The 9203-nt window shown below is 50.9% G+C and overlaps 1 long non-coding RNA gene across 1 annotated transcript; it reads right to left on the bottom strand.

Moving 5' to 3' along the window:
* LOC106506947 lies at nt 1417-3097 on the bottom strand. Its single transcript, XR_002340694.1, has 3 exons — nt 2952-3097; nt 2071-2697; nt 1417-1718 (listed from the first exon to the last, which is right to left on the bottom strand). It is a non-coding gene; the product is annotated as an uncharacterized LOC106506947 (long non-coding RNA).

The following is a 9203-nucleotide window of genomic DNA, read 5'->3' as shown; positions in this document are numbered from 1 at the left end:
GATAGCTTGGAAATTACGAAGTAAGACTTTTGAGGTTAGGTCATAAAAGACACTGTGGGTCCCATCAGCCTCTCTCTCTCTCTCTCTCTTTTTTTTTTTTTTTTCTTTTAGGGCCGCACCTGCGGCACATGGAGGTTCCCAGGCTAGCGGTCGAATCGGAGTTACAGCTGCCAGCCACAGCCACAGCCACATCAGATCCGAGCCTCGTCTGCAACCTATGTCACAGCTCACAGCAATACCGGATCCTTAACCCACTGAGCGAGGCCAGGAATCAAACCCAAGTCCTCATGGATGCTAGTCAGGTTCATTTCCACGGAGCCACGACGGGAGCCCCCAGCGTTGCTTTTGAATCACTTGCTCTAGGGGAAGGTAGCCAGCCTGCCATGAGGATTCTCAAGCAGCCCCGTGGGAGCAGCCCACATGCCAAGGAGCTGAGCCCTCCAGCCAACAGCCAACCCCATTTCGCCAATGAGCCACCTTGAAAGTGGGCCCTCCAGCCCTGGTAAACCCTTTAAAGAACATTGGTGACCCCAGCCAATATCCCAGCTACCACCTCATGAGAGACCCCAAGCCAGGACCACCCAATTCAGCCGCTCCCAAATTCCTAATCTTCAGCAACTGTGAGATAATAAATGTTTATTGTTTTAAGCCACTCCATTCGAGGGTAATTTGTTATTCCCCGTCCCTATGTTAAACAATTCTGGGACCAGGCATGCTTGCTGATCCCCATGTTTAAATTACACTGAGAACAAACAAAAATAACTGAGCTATTTGCTTTGAGAAATACTTGCTCCTGGAAGATAAGCCTGAACCCACTAAAATAGCTCGTTATCAAGACCAACAGCTAGCTCATCAAGACTTTACTACAAGCCCTCTGCCTTGCTATGCTCAGCAATCCAAAACTACTTTGTCATAAACTCTTCCCAACCCCAGTCAGTTTTTCGCCTTGAAAGACCCAACTTCAGAATCACCCAGTCCAGCCTCTAAAATGCTATCAATACCCTTCACCAGTGTCCATGCTTGCAGACATGACCAGCGCTCTGTCGCAGGGGGACGCTTCCTCAATGAAGTAGGTCTGACAAATTAAGATTTGCTTGATCCAGAAGGGTTTTTGATGGTCTTTTGGGGGAGTCGAGAATCAATACTGTACACTCCCCAAACTGAGGCATCCATTGGGGTTTTATTTGGTCAGGTGTCCCTGGACTGTCCAATTTAGTGGCCACTAACCACAAGCGGCTATTTATAATAAATAAAATTGCGCGAATCGCTTTGCTGTATGCCTGAAACGATCAAATCAACTGTAAATCAACTATACTTCAATTTTTAAAATCTAAAAAAGGAGTTCCCACTGTGGCTCAGCAGGTTAAGGACCCGACACTGTCTCTGTGAGGATTCAGGTTCGATCCCTGACCTCGCTCAATGGGTTAAGGATCCTGGGGCACTGCTGCAAGCTGCGGCGTAGGTCGAAGATGTGGCTCGGATCTGGCGTTGCTGTGGCTGTGGCGTAGGCCGGCAGCTGCAGCCCCAATTCCACCCCTGGCCTGGGAACTTCCATGTGCCGCAGGTGCAGCCGTAAAAAGAAAAAAGAAAAAAAAATCCAAAAAAACCCCACCTTACATCAAGTTGAAAATTCATTTCCTCAGTTGCGCTAAGTCACATTTCAGCACGGATAGAGGACCTTTCCCTTCTCAGAGAGAGTGGTGTTGGACTGCGATGCCCTAGGAGAAAGCGGATCATTCGTTTCAGAGGAGGGCTACCCCTGAGGAAGCTTCAGAAGCAGAAGAATCAGGGGTGGGGGCTGCAAACCAGGAGCAGGCCACTGCCCAGAGCACAGCAGATTGCCAAGCTCCTCATGGGCTCCGCAAATGCCCAAATGTCCAAGACCGCAGGCGTGACTCCAGCTAGCGGCTCTCCCAGGGCTGCAGGAAATCACCCAGCTTTAGCGCCACAGGGCACACGGGCACGCCGATTCCCAGGACTTTGCCTGGTCTCCGCAGAGCAGCCCTGGCTCAGCAGGAAAGGAAAATAAATGACCCCCGATCAACACGCACCCACACACCCGCCTCTTACCAACTCACCAGCCGGTGGCGGGGCTGGTTTTCTGGCTTCAGGTCTGACGGCGACCTGCTGGCCTTCGGAAGCTCCAGGTCCTGGCTCCTTTTCATGCTCCCAGGTCAGGGACCTGGGGAGAAGCCTGAGAGGAAACCGCAGCCTGGAACATTGGCCCGCACAGAACAAAACCCGAGCCAAGAGGCAAATGAGAGATTCGTGAGATCCCCGGACTTCAGTTGCCTTTTCTTTTCTGGCGTGAAGCGTTTTTATTTCTTCCATGGTGACTCTTCCTGGCTGCGGAATGTCATTTAAAAATCACACTGTCTTTAAAACCGTGGGACGAGGGGAAAGAAAAAGTCACCTCCAGCCGGGTTTTCACCATGCAAATCAAGGACATTTCAAAATGCTGGCAAGCTGCTCGGGGACTTCAAAGATGTCCAGGTCCAATTACGCTTCATTTGGGGTGTGAATTGAGGAACTCTGGGGGAGGTGGCCCTCGTGCAACGTGTCAGGGTCGATTCCGTGGTAATGAACCTAGGCCTTTGTTCCCGGGAGCCCAGCTGCTGACAAGTGGGCTGTTTCCTGAAGGGCGGAGAAGCACTCGTCCCCCACCAGGTGCAGGAAGCAGGGTAGAGATGGAGCTGCCTTCCAAAAAAAAAAAAAAAATCATTTTAGGGTGGCTTTTATTTGTCCTCGTTTTTAAAAATCAAAGGTTTCCGACAGTAGAACAGGGCACATCAATTATACTCCAATCAAAACCAAAAAAGGTTGATGACAATGAAAAAAAAATTAAAAGGGGGGAGGCCAGCACTGAAAGCTCGTCATGTCCCAGAAAGAGCCACGCGCAAGGTCTCAGGAGATTTGATTGAATTGGGGTCTGAGAAATAACTCTAACTTACAGCTTGGATACACACCACTTCGATTTCCGTGGCTGAGGAGGTTCAGATGGGCGCTGGGAAAGGCCTGACGGGGGAGGATTCATTGTTAAATGGTTAAGAAAAAAAGAATTGGGAGCTCCCGTCGTGGCGCAGCAGAAACGAAACTGACTAGCATCCAAGAGCACACAGGTTCGATCCCCGGCCTCACTCAGTGGGTTAAGGATCCGGTGTTGCCCTGAGCTGTGGTGTAGGTCGCAGACGCGGCTTGGATCCCGTGTTGCTGTGGCTGTGGTATAGGCCGGTGGCTACAGCTCCGATTCAACCCCTAGCCTGGGACTCTCCATATGCGGCGGGTGATGCCCTGAAAAGAAGACAAAAAAAAAAAAAAGAGTTGGAGTAGGGAATACTTTTGGGTTTGCTGGCTAGTTAGAATGGAACTGACAGGATGCTCCTGGTTTGGGAAACTCAGCCCTCTGTTGATGGCTTAAGGGCATTCAAAAATGAGTCTTCTAAAAAAAAGTTCTTCTAGCCCCCCAGTCCCCTCAAAAAGAGCCAGTGTATTCCGGCATCTCAGCCAAGACCACTGGGTAGATTCCTAGCAGGACACGCCAGAGCAATACATCTGCTGCAAGTGGGAGAAAGGAGATCAAAAGCTGGTCTCTCCCGTCGTCGCTCGGATGCTTATGCGATTCATTAGTTTATGTTCTGGGTTCTTTTTTTTCAAATGCAGATACCCTGAGAAAGGTAACACATCCTGTTACTAACACCCTAGTGCAAATGCATGCGTCTGGGTAAGGCTGCCTGCGAGCAGGGAATAAAAGGTACAGATGCTGAAGTCATACCCAGAGATTCAGTTTCCTAGGGTGGAGCCCTAACAGCAATGTTATTTTTTTAAAGCTGCCCTGGTTGAGAACCTCCGGGAGAGGGGCAGAGGGCTGAGGATGGAAGGAAGGGAGTGGAAAAGACAGAAGAAGAAAACAGAGGTTTCTCATGAAAGACCTGGTTTCTTGAGTCCCCGCGGGCCGCACGATCCTGGTCCAGGGACTGAGCCCCTCTGATCTTCATTTGCTTCAGCCGTTAAATGAGGAAAATGTTCTTTGTAACTGCTGTGGAGCGCAAGGAACTCTATCCAATCACTTGTGATGGAACATGATGGAGGATAATGTGAGAAAAAGAATGAATATACATATATGTATGTATATGGCTGGGTCACTTTGCTGTGCAGCAGAAATTGACAGAATATTGTAAATCAACTGTAATTAAAAATTTTTAATTAAAAACAAGATTACAAAGGTTGCAGTAAACAGTGACATAATAAATTGTGACAAAAACTGAAAAAAAAATTTTTTTAAAAAAGATCCAGCATAGTGAGCAGTGAACAACAGTCTTGTAATTTATCTCTAAGATTAAAGAAAATATTATCTGGGTCAAAAAAGGAAAAATGTTTTTGACAAAATAATTACCTACAGACCATATAGCCATAAAAAAAATTCTTCGTAAAACAGCAGCTCTCAAACTTTTTTTTTTTTTTTTTTTTTTTTTGGCTTTTTAGGGACACACCCAGGGCATGTGGAGGTTTCCAGGCTAGGGGTTGAATCGGAGCTACAGCTGCCAGCCTACACCACAGCCACAGCAACTCGGGATCCAAGCCGCATGTGGGACCTACACCACAGCTCACAGCAAGCCCGGATCCTTAACCCACTGAGCGAGGCCAGGGATTGAACCTGTGTCCTCATGTACGCTAGTTGGGTCTGTTAACCGCTGCAGTGGCTCTCAAACCTAAAAGGGCAGCGGAATCACCTGGAGGGCTTGTTAAAACACAGAGGCCCCACCCCCACCCCCAAAGATTCCATACCCGTGGCCTGTGGAAGTTCCCCACCCTCAGCCCCCAGAGATTGAATCCAAGCCACGACCAATGCTGGATCTCGTTTTGTTTTGTCTTCTTAAGGCCGCACCTGTGGCACAAGGAGGTTCCCAGGCTAGGGGATGAATCGGAGCTGTAGCTGCCAGCCTACACCACAGCCACAGCAACGCCAGATCCTTAACCCACTGAGCGAGGCCAGGGATCGAACCTGCGTCCTCATGGAGGCTAGTTGGGTTCCTAAACCACTGAGCCACAATGGGAACTCCTAATGCTGGATCCTTTAACCCATTGCACCTGGCCGGGGATCGAGCCCACACCTCCACAGCAACCCAAGCCTCTGCTGTCAGGTTCTTAACACAGTGCACCACAGCGGGAACTCACAAATACGCATTTCTAAGAAGTTCCCAGATGATTGCTGATGGTGCTTTGAGATCCCCTGATATCAGAGGCACCTGAGCTGGTTAATGATCCATTCACCGAGATTTCATCCATGCCAAGGCCGGACACCAAAGGTAACACCCGTTTTCTCTTGAACAGGACTCAAGAGCCAAATGGGGTTGGATTCGCACACAAATATTTACCTTGTTTTAGCATTTTGCCAAGATATCGCCCACATTCAAACCTGAGGCCTGACGCCACCGTCACGGAGAAGACAGCTCTGGAAGAAGTGGGCCAGGCCGCGGAGAGGCCGCACGTTAAGCAACACCCCTCTTTCCTCAGAAAAGTATCCGTGACATATATTGTCCCCAAGAGGCCTGGGCGTGGTTACCAAGAGCAGGTGTAACTGACTCAGCTGCTGTTTTCCCTGAGGCAAAAGTCACACTGCGGGGGCGGGGCGGGGCGGGGCTAGGGGGGGGGATTTTGTTTCTGGCCACACCCACAGCCTACAAAAGTTCCCCGGCCTGGACTAGAACCCTCACCACATCAGTGACAACACCAGATGCTTAACCACTAGGCCACCAGGAAACTCTCACGCTTCTACTTTAAAATGCTTAGTAGCAGGGCTGGAAGAGGGGCTGGGGGCTCCTACCTTAGCAGCACCCCCCCACCCCCCACCCCGGAACAGGGCTGTAAGGCCAGGCTTTGAAATAGAGAAGATGGTCACTTACACACTCTTTCCAGAGTTCCTGCTGTGGCTGTGGCACAATGGGATCGGTGGCGTCTTGGGAGCGCCAGGATACAGGTTCGATCCCTGGGCCAGGCCAGTGGGTTAAAGATCCGGCATTGCCACAGCTGCAGCTTACAGCACAACGCCAGCTCGGATCTGATCCCTGGCCCGGGAACTCCACGTGCCGCAGGGCAGCCGAAAGGAAAAAAAGACAAACAAAACAAAGTGATACACTCTTTCCATCCCAGCCCCCCACCACCCCTCCTCCTGTTCCCAAACCCAGCGACCTTGTGTGTCCAGCCTAGGTTTTTCGCTTCTCCCTGCCCCAGCCTTCCCTACCTCCTTCTGACAGAAGGCCGCCTGCTCAAACTTCCTAGGCGCCAGTGACAAGCTGATAACATCACGTCGCTGAGGGTGATAAATGGAGGCCCTTCTCACGAATCGGAGCACTTTCTCTGGGGACTCTCGAATGGTGGCATCTCTGGATTTACAGAGGATACCACCAGCCACGGAGGGGTCTTCGGGATCCAAATCAAAGCCAGAGCGTGTCACGTCAGCTCCAGAAGGAGACCCTCCATTGAGAAAAGGGAACTTGAACCAAGAAATTGGAACTCAGCCCATATGGGTTACACCTTCCGCCGAAGGGCCTTCTGCCCTGAGTTCCACAGTCACCGCTTAACGAGGCATGAAGAACCAGAGACACATCAGCTCATCAGATCACCAGGGCCTCGTGTCCATCTGATCCCTGCTGCCACATATCCTTTGCTCCTTGGCCCCTGCATCTGGGCCCACCCCACCCCCAGTCTGGGCCACGTACGATGTCACCCTCCCTCAAATAGTGCCAGTTGGAGAGTAGCAGATTCCCAGGGCTCCAGGCTTTCGAGTCCAAATGATCACAACCTGAAGTTATTATTTCAAAAGTCATCGTTAATTGTTTCATCCATTTAAATGTGACGCGCTCCATAGGGCAGTCACTGTCAGTCTGGTTAAAGCGCCAGCCCTGGCCCCAGGAGTTGGAACTTTTCTGGTTGTATGGGTAGAGACGGGAGCGGGTAGATGGATACACGGGTAGGAGAATGAATGGAGAGAAAAATGGAAGCATGGAAGGATAGATGGATGGATGGGAGGATAAATGGAAGGAAGAAGGGATGGTGGGGGGCTGAGGGGGGATGGATGGGTAAACGGGTAGACAGATGGATGGAAGGTCAGGGGGCATGGGTGGATGAATGGAGAGATGGATGGGTGGGTAGACTGGCCTCCCTGGTACCATTGTTCTTCTCCTATAGATACCATAACACTCAGCAGTTCCCAAAGGTTTAGGTCTTGCGACCCCTTTACTTTTTAATTTACTCTTGAGGACTCCAAAAAGCTATTGTTTATATTGACCCATCTATCAGTATTTCCCATATTCAAAATGAAAACAGAAAGGTTTTCAAGAGTCGTTCGTTACCAGATATAAAAATAACAATAATGAACTTTTGAGACGAGTGATAAGCAGCCTTGGAGATGGTAGCCAGTAATCCCCGCCTTCTGTCATCCACGCCCTTGAGTATTTCCCTCCCCTGGAATGGGGTGGGGGGTGGACTTATTGAGTTACTTTTTTTTTTTTTTTTTTTGCTTTTTAGGGCCACACCCGCAGCATATGAAGGTTCCCAGGCTAGGGGTCCAATCGGAGCTACAGCTGCCAACCTGCACCACAGCCACAGCCACGCCAGATCCAAGCCGCACCTGTGACCTACACCACAGCTCATGACAGTGCCAGATCCTTAACCCAATGCGTGAGGCCAGGGATCGAACCCGCCGCCTCATAATTCCTAGTCGGATTCGTTTCTGATGCGTCACCACAGGAACTCCCTTGAGTTACTTCTAATAGGACAGGAGTGATGGGATGGTCACGCCCAAAGTTCGATTATAAAAAGACTCCGGCTTCTGTCTTGGGTGCTCTCTTTCCCTCTCTCTAGAGGAAGCCAGCTGCCGTGCCACAAGGCAAGGAACTGAGGCCCGTCAACAGCCAAGAGGGCGAACCTAGAGGAGGAGCCTTTCTTTCCTTGGCTGAGCTTTGAGGTGGCTGCAGCCCTGGACCATGCCGTGATGCCAGCCTCGTGAGACACCCTGAGTCAGAAGCACCCAGTTAAGCTGGCTGTTCCCAGCTTCCTAACCCACAGAAACTGAGAGAGAATGCATGTGTGTGGTTTTCAGCCACCGAGTTTCGGGGTCATTTGTTACACAGCAATAGATAACTCATACACGTGTTAACATCACAGCGCCGTTTAGTGAAAGAAGACTATTTTCTAAAACAAACAAACAAAAATGACGGAGCAAAGCGGCAACGTTTTCCATTTCTTGCAAACCTCTTTAAGAGCTGGCTTCAGAGAAGACAGCTGCTTTCTCCGAGCTGCTTCGGCAGCCAATCTGTTGTGATATGCGGTTTGGGTTGAAGTCTATGAAGAAGCGCCAGCCTCGTGGCATTTTGCCACCAGAAAATTCAATCTGCAAAGGTCCGGGGTACCACAGGGATCCTTGGAACACACTTTGGGAACAGCTGGCTTAGTGCGTCATGGCTGCAAAAGAATCTCTAAGGCCCTGACCCCGACCTAAGCTTGATTTCCTAGTGGGGACATTTGCCAGTTTTTCCAGGTGCTAGGCTACCCAGGGTAACTGACACCACCCAAAAGGTCCTGTCCCCCTGCCCTCTCCTCCAAGACCCAAGAGCCGAAGACAGGGATGAACAAATGCCCAGTCTTGACAGGGTCAGGCCCACGGTGACACCCAGGAGGGAAAAGATGGCCCACCTTTGGCAGCCACGATGAAACCTGGGGCCTCTGGGGCAGGGGGAATGGCAGGGGTCGTTCTGTGCGGTGGCAGCTTCCGGAGGCTGTGGTTTGCTCGATCCTCAGGGATTTCCTCCTCTGCGCCCCTTTTCTGCGCACCTCCCGCTCCCTTCTCTGTCCCCCAACCCCAAGTTTAAGGCCTGTTTCAGCGGGAGCCAGTCTGATTTTCTCTGCCTAGTTGGTCAGAGAAATGCACGCAGCTGTAGCAAAGAATAAAAATAGCCTCCTCCGTGACCAATTTCTTCCCACTTCCCTCTCTCTCTCTCTCTCCCTCCACACTCGCCTCTCTCTCTGTCCCCACCTTCTATAGAGGCAGGAAGGTCACTGAGATATGCCAGGCGCCTGCGTTTCCCTCCCAGGCGGCACCTGTTCCTGATTCTATTTTGCTGTGGTCCCCACGGGCTGACACAGGCTTCCCCGGGGACAGGGCACTGTCGGATGGGTCTCCGCTGGCCCAGGGTCCACCCACC

This window comes from Sus scrofa, chromosome X (assembly GCF_000003025.6).
Source record: "Sus scrofa isolate TJ Tabasco breed Duroc chromosome X, Sscrofa11.1, whole genome shotgun sequence".
Lineage (NCBI taxonomy): Eukaryota > Metazoa > Chordata > Mammalia > Artiodactyla > Suidae > Sus > Sus scrofa.
Note: the sequence above shows the minus strand (reverse complement) of the source record. Positions and strands in the feature narration are given on the sequence as shown.